An 8,000-nucleotide genomic window follows, 5' to 3' on the forward strand; every position below is an offset into this window, starting at 1 on the left:
TGCATCATCCCGCAACTAACTCATTAGTTACATTGCTTGATATGGTGCGATCTATGATATGGTGCGATCTACGATGTATCTTACCTAAGCACTATGACAATAACATACGTTCCGTAATACAGGAAAAAATTTCGTTCGGCCCAAAATGTCATGGATGTGTCTTCTTTTTGTAGTGGGTGTGTCCGAACGTCGTAACCGCACTTTATTTGATATGGTGCGATCTATGATGTATCTTACCGATTTACCACTATCGTTTTGGGGTTATGCATTAGAGACAGCTGCATTCACTTTAAATAGGGCACCATCAAAATCCGTTGAGACGACGCCTTATGAACTGTGGTTTGGCAAGAAACCAAAGTTGTCGTTTCTTAAAGTTTGGGGCTGCGATGCTTATGTGAAAAAGCTTCAACCTGATAAGCTCGAACCCAAATCGGAGAAGTGCGTCTTCATAGAATACCCAAAGGAAACTGTTGGGTACACCTTCTATCACAGATCCGAAGGCAAGATATTTGTTGCTAAGAATGGATCCTTTCTAGAGAAGGAGTTTCTCTCGAAAGAAGTGATTGGGAGAAAAGTAGTAGTTGATGAGGTAACTGTACCTGCTCCCTTATTAGAAAGTAGTTCATCGCAGAAACTAGTTCCTGTGATTCCTACTCCAATTAGTGAGGAAGCTAATGATGATGATCATGAAGCTCCAGATCAAGTTACTACCAAACCTCGTAGGTCTTCCAGAGTAAGATCCACACCAGAGTGGTACGGTAATCCTATTCTGGAAGTCATGTTACTAGACCATGATGAACCTACGAACTATGAGGAAGCGATGGTGAGCCCAGGTTCCGGAAAATGGCTTGAGGCCATGAAATCTGAGATGCGATCCATGCATGAGAACAAAGTGTGGACTTTGGTTGACTTGCCCGATGATCGGCAAGCCATAGAGAATAAATGGATCTTCAAGAAGAAGACTGACGCTGACGGTAATGTTACTGTCTACAAAGCTCGGCTTGTTGCGAAAGGTTTTCGACAAGTTCAAGGAGTTGACTACGATGAGACTTTCTCACCCGTAGCGATGCTTAAGTCTGTCCGAATCATGTTAGCAATTGCCGCATTTTATGATTATGAAATTTGGCAAATGGATGTCAAAACTGCATTCCTGAATGGATTTCTGGAAGAAGAGTTGTATATGATGGAACCGGAAGGTTTTGTCGATCCAAAGGGAGCTAACAAAGTGTGCAAGCTCCAGCGATCCATTTATGGACTGGTGCAAGCCTCTTGGAGTTGGAATAAAAGTTTTGATAGTATGATCAAAGCATATGGTTTTATACAGACTTTTGGAGAAGCCTGTATTTACAAGAAAGTGAGTGGGAGCTCTGTAGCATTTCTAATCGTATATGTAGTTGACATATTGTTGATTGGAAATGATATAGAATTTCTGGATAGCATAAAGGGATACTTGAATAAGAGTTTTTCAGTGAAAGACCTCGATTCAGGTGCTTACATATTGGGCACCAAGATCTATAGAGATAGATCAAGACGCTTAATTGGACTTTCACAAAGCACATACCTTGGAAAAGTTTTGAAGAAGTTCAAAATGAATCAGTCAAAGAAAGAGTTCTTGCCTGTGTTACAAGGTGTGAAATTGAGTAAGACTCAAAACCCGACCACGGCAGAAGATAGAAAGAGAATGAAAGTCATTCCCTATGCCTCAGCCATAGGTTCTATAAAGTATGCCATGCTGTGTACCAGATCTATTGTATACCCTACACTAAGTTTAGCAAGGGAGTACAATAGTGATCTAGGAGTAGATCACTGGACAGCGGTCAAAATTATCCTTAGTGGAATAAGGATATGTTTCTCGATTATGGAGGTGACAAAAGGTTCGTCGTAAAGGGTTACGTCGATGCAAGTTTTGACACTGATCCAGATAAGTCTAAGTCTCAAGCTGGATACATATTGAAAGTGGGAGCAATTAGCTAAGTAGCTCCTTGCAGAGCATTGTTGACATAGAAATTTGCAAAATACATACGGATCTGAATGTTGCAGACCCGTTGACTAAACTTCTCTCACAAGCAAAACATGATCACACCTTGGTACTCTTTGGGTGTTAATCACATAGCGATGTGAACTAGATTATTGACTCTAGTAAACCCTTTGGGTGTTGGTCACATGACGATGTGAACTATGGGTGTTAATCACAAGGTGATGTGAACTATTGGTGTTAAATCACATGACAATGTGAACTAGATTATTGACTCTAGTGCAAGTGGGAGACTGAAGGAAATATGCCCTAGAGGCAATAATAAAGTTATTATTTATTTCCTTATTTCATGATAAATGTTTATTATTCATGCTAGAATTGTATTAACCGGAAACATAATACGTGTGTGAATACATAGACAAACATAGTGTCACTAGTATGCCTCTACTTGCCTAGCTCGTTGATCAAAGATGGTTGAGTTGAGTTTCCTAGCCATAGACATGAGTTGTCATTTGATTAAAGAGATCACATCATTAGAGAATGATGTGATTGACTTGACCCATTCCGTTAGCTTAGCACTTGATCGTTTAGTATGTTGCTATTGCTTTCTTCATGACTTATACATGTTCCTATGACTATGAGATTATGCAACTCACATTTACTGGAGGAACACTTTGTGTGCTACCAAACGTCACAACGTAACTGGGTGATTATAAAGGTGCTCTACAGGTGTCTCCGAAGGTACTTGTTGAGTTGGCGCATTTCGAGATTAGGATTTGTCACTCCGATTGTCGGAGAGGTGTCTCTGGGCCCACTCGGTAATACACATCACTATAAGCCTTGCAAGAAGTGTTCGGTGACGATCGGTATTATGAGTTTTTGTGTTTTGATGTACCGAAGGTAGTTCGGAGTCCTGGATATGATCACAGACATGACGAGGAGTCTCGAAATGGTCGAGACGTAAAGATCGATATATTGGACGACTATGTTCGGATACCGGAAAGGTTCCGGAAGGTTTCAGACATATACCGGAGTACCGGGGGGTTACCGGAACTCCCCGGGGAGTTAATTGGGCCTCATGGGCCTTAGTGGGAGAAGAGGAGGGGCGGCCAGGGCAGCCGCGCGCCCCCTCCCCCTCTAGTCCGAATTGGACAAGGAGGGGGGGCGGCGCCCCCCTTTTTCCTCCTCCTCCTTTCTCCCTTCCTTCCCTTCTCCTACTCCAACAAGGAAAGAGGAGTCCTACTCCCGATGGGAGTAGGACTCCCCCCTTGGCGCGCCCTCCTTGGCCGGCCGCCTCTCCCCCCTTGCTCCTTTATATACGGGGGCAGGGGCACCTCTAGAGACAACAATTGATCATTGATCTTTTAGCCGTGTGCGGTGCCCCCCTCCACCATAATCCACCTCGGTCATATCGTAGCAGTGCTTAGGCGAAGCCCTGCGTCGGTAGCATCATCATCAGCGTCATCACGCCGTCGTGCTGACGGAACTCTCCCTCGAAGCTCTGCTGGATCAGAGTTCGTGGGACGTCATCGAGCTGAACGTGTGCTGAACTCGGAGGTGCCGTACGTTCGGTACTTGGATCGGTCGGATCGTGAAGACGTACGACTACATCAACCGCGTTGTTCTAACGCTTCCGCTTTCGGTCTACGAGGGTACGTGGACACACTCTCCCCTCTCGTTGCTATGCATCACCATGATCTCGCATGTGCGTAGGAATTTTTTTTGAAATTACTACGTTCCCCAACAAGTTTTTTCCCCTTCTTTTGGTCGTGGAAGGGAGAACGGGGAAAAGATTCCGCACAAGGGCTTTTGGGCTGTTGGACTAGGTTCCACAAAGCCCAACTAAGATCGGGTCCGTCCACTTACTGGTTTTCATTGTTCAAAAAAAAACTTAGGCCTCTTTATAGGAATTTTGTAGAAAATTTCTTTCGAGCCATTCGGTTTGTAGGAATTAGGATAGGGAACAATTCTCGAGATTTCAAAGGCAAAAAATGTTAGTCTATACCCAATGAAAAAATTCTTATGCTATGGAACAAATGACTCCTCTTATCGTATAATTAGAAGAAAACCAAGCGAAAACCGTCACAATATGCCCGTAAAAAGGAATTTATCTCAGGCACGTGGCAGCCCACACAAGAATGTACACACACACCATCGAGGAGAAAAGCGCCGTCGAGGTTGTCATCCGGTGCCATCGTCATCACTCCTCCGTGAGCCAACAACTCCGACTATACCATCGACAAGCACCAATGTAGCCCACACCACAAACAAGTGCCAAGGCCTGCACTACCAATGCCAAACAATCCACCGCACGCATCGACGACCGGGTGGCTACGACTCTATCGACGAGGATTATTTGGAGAAAAAGCATTGGGCATGCGCCGAGTACTACGGCAGAACCAATCACCCGTCTCATGTCTCGTCATCGTGAAGGCGCCTCCTCGGCAACTTCGACTTCAAAAAGACAAAGTGAGGTACGACGACCCCGCGAACACGCCGGATGAGACCGACTGCCAAAACTCAGCTGCAACCCAATTCCACCCGAAGGCCATCGTTGTTACGCAAGAAGTTGCGCAAACACGCACATCGCCGAACGGACACCTGCCAACCGCAATGCCACGAGCGTCAAGCCCATAAAGCACGCAAACAAGATCTAATGCTCTCCAAGAAAACACCCTAAAGAGGGAAACGATGATGTCCATGTTGTCGCCAGACCTGACCGGGCTTTAGGCTTTCACCCGAAGAGTTGGAACGAGGATGTGCAAAGGGTGGACTCCAGAACCGCGCCTCCAAAAGGCTGACACGATGTCCACAAACATCGACGTTGTCAGCCGGCAAGAGCCCTGCAAGCTTTCGTCCGGATCACGGACAAATATCGATGATTAGAGACTTGGCGCGGCTGTTTGTGTAGCTTCACACTATCGGAAACACTATCGCACACGAGACTCTTGGATGGATTGTTGCAAAACCCATGGACGATCCAATCCGTTCACGTTTCACCAACAGCGACGAAAATCGTCGGCAAAACAAAATCAGGTAGGTGGGGCTAATCGACGAGAGCATGTTGCCAAGCTCGGCACTTTGGGCCCAACCTTTCCTAGTAAATTGCCTGGTGGCGGCATCACGAACAGCACAGCGCATGCGTCTTATTGTGCACCCCTACGTATGTGTATACGTTGGGAAAAGTGTTTGATGCATGGTTATTTGACTCTTCGGCCATCAACTTTATCCAGGCACAGTTAAAGCAGCTGGGGAATTTCCTTGCGACACAAGGTGCAACTGACAGCCATACGTGCACTGCACTAGACATCTAGTTGGACTCGGCATGCAATTAACTATATATGGACGATGCAACTAGCAAAATGAACTTGCTAATTATTGTGCTGCCCACTGAAGGGTTTAAGAAATTAGATGCCCTCGGTAGCGAGCGACTGTTGTTGGTTACCTACCGCTATCAGTACGTTTTTTTTGCGCAAATACCGGTACGTGTTAGTTGTAGTTTTCAATGACCGGCTCGATTGATCAGGTCAAGCTATATATATAGAACTAGTAATAAAAGAACAAGACACAGAACAAGTAAAAGGGTAGCAAGAACGAACGGCAGGCCAATTTTGATGCCAAGAAGAGCCCTCCCTCCTGTGTTGCTTCTTGTCGCTCTCGTGCATGCATCCATCCATCATAAGAGCATCTCCAGTGGATCATCTATATGGACGTGTATAGAAAATATACACGATGCGAGCTGAAAAACAGCTCCCAGCGACTCGTGTAAAAGGGCGTGTAAACATCCACGCCCAGGCCACGACGGTACGAGGCGTGGAAATATACACGAGCAAGCCACGTTCGTGAGCTCGCGAAAAGGAGACCGCTGCTTCGTCCCGCGCCCGCCTGGAGGAAGGATCGAAGGAGCTCGCCCCCAGGTCGCCGTCACGTTTCTTCTCCGGCCGTCGCCCAAGGTAACAATTTCTTCCTCTCCGGCCTTGCTCACGAGCGGGAGGGCGGGGACGGGGGGCCGCACGCCCTGCAGCTAGATCTGGCGGTGGCGGGAGGTCGGCCGCGTGGGGTGGCTGTGCGGGCGGCGGGCGGCGCTAGCTGCGGGTGGCGTGGTGCAAGATGCGGGCGGCGGGCGGCGCTGTGCGGGCGGCGGGGTGCAGGATGCGGGCGGCGCTGTGCGGGCGGCGGGGTGCGGGATGCGGGCGGCGGAGTGCGGGGTGCGGGCGGCGCTAGCTATGGCCTGGGGAGAGGTAGGAGGTCGACGGGCGGGCTGGGGAGGCCGGCGGCCTGCGGCCTTGGGAGAGCAGTGAGGTCAACGGGCAGGGGAGAGGCAACGTTAGAATCGAAACAGTGAGGCCAAGTGGGTGGGGAAAAGTAGGAAATTGCAATGCTTTCTCCATTTGGTGTTGATATTTGGTATTTGTCTATTGCAAATTGTGGCTTGGCCATGTCAATTTGATGTCAGATTGTGGTCTAAAATAGCTATGCATTGGTTGCTTGCAGATGGATGGTGACCAAAGCTTCTTGGACACCATTGGTTTTGGTTACACACAAACACAACCAGATAGTCCAATTGGAGAGCAGGCAACTCCATCAAGTCAACATCGTTCTGCAATAACAGAGAAAGGAAAATCCAACAAAGGAAAAAATTGGTCTAGTGATGAGGACAAGGTTCTCATAGCAGCATGGGCAAATACAAGTTTGGATATTGTTGGGACAGATCAAAACCGAGATGCTTATTCGGATAGAATTTCAGAGTACTACAATACACACAAGAAATCATCATGTCCGGAGCGTAATACTAATGCAATCAATTGCCATTACACAACGATTAACAGAGAGACCTCTAAATTTTGTGGTTGCCTTCAACAGATTTTAAATAGGCAAGAAAGTGGAAGGACTATAGAAGAAAATGTATGCGCCTTTCTTGTAATTCTATATGTGATGTGCAATATTCTATATGTGTTGTGCTTATTTTAACAACATATTTATATGTGCAGACAAACGATGCACACATCTTGTTCAAGGAAATGGATCTTAAAAAAAGAAGCCTTTCACACTGATGCATTGCTATGTAGAGTTTTCGAAGTATCCAAAGTGGCAGACAAGAGAAGTTGAAACTTCTCTTAAGAAACAAAAGAAGACCATTGATGCAAGTCCGGGCACAGCCACCAATGATCCGGTTGATGCATCCTCGGTACGTACTGATGCTACCTCGATACGCACTGATGCTCTTGAACATGAGAAAAAACCTGATGGTGTGAAGAAGGATAAGAGAGGTAAAGCTGATGATAGTGCTTGCAAGCTGTCATTAAAAACTGTGTGGGCAGCAAAGCTAGAGAAGGATGAGATCAAAGAGGTGGCAAGAAATGCTCGCTACGCACAACAATTGGAATTGCGAAAAGAGGAGATTGCACTCAAAAAGAATGAAGATGCACGAAATGAGAGGGAGGATGCACGGAGACAGTTTGAATTAGATGAGAGGATCATGCTCATCGACACTAGAGGTATGACTGATGTGCAAAAGCAGTTCTACCAAGATAAGCAGAAGGAGATCCTTGCTCGCGGCCTAGGGTGATGTGAGCTATATGTTGTAGTTGTAAGAACTATTTACTGCTTTCTGCTAGTTGAGGACATGGATTACATCACTCATTGCATAAATATTTTTTTTTGATAGCTGCATTACAAAGACATGGATTACATCACTCATTGCATAAATTAAAACTAGATGAAAAGAAATGGATTACAAACTTATAACTAGGATATCACTCGTTTCCAAACTTTTGCCACACATGGTCAATTAGATCAAGTTTAAGCTGATCATGTTCATCGAAATTTCTAATCCGGTGAGTCATCTGAATAAAAGAGCTCAGTTCTTCCGCATGAGTACGAGAGACTGTGACTCTTTCTCCCATTGCCTCAAAAGTGCAGCTTTGCCGACCAGTTTGTCGCTCCTCTTCAACTATCATATTGTGCATTATGACACAAGCTTTCATGACATCAGTGATTTCTTTACGTTTCCATCCTTTAGCAG

At 46.0% G+C, this 8,000-nt stretch overlaps 1 pseudogene; it reads left to right on the forward strand.

Annotated features, from left to right (window-relative positions):
- The first annotated feature begins 6,162 nt into the window (after positions 1-6,162).
- On the forward strand, positions 6,163-7,674 carry LOC123096976 (glutathione S-transferase T3-like; annotated as a pseudogene).
- The last annotated feature ends 326 nt before the right edge of the window (positions 7,675-8,000 follow it).

This window comes from Triticum aestivum, chromosome 4D (assembly GCF_018294505.1).
Source record: "Triticum aestivum cultivar Chinese Spring chromosome 4D, IWGSC CS RefSeq v2.1, whole genome shotgun sequence".
Taxonomy (NCBI): Eukaryota; Viridiplantae; Streptophyta; class Magnoliopsida; order Poales; family Poaceae; genus Triticum; species Triticum aestivum.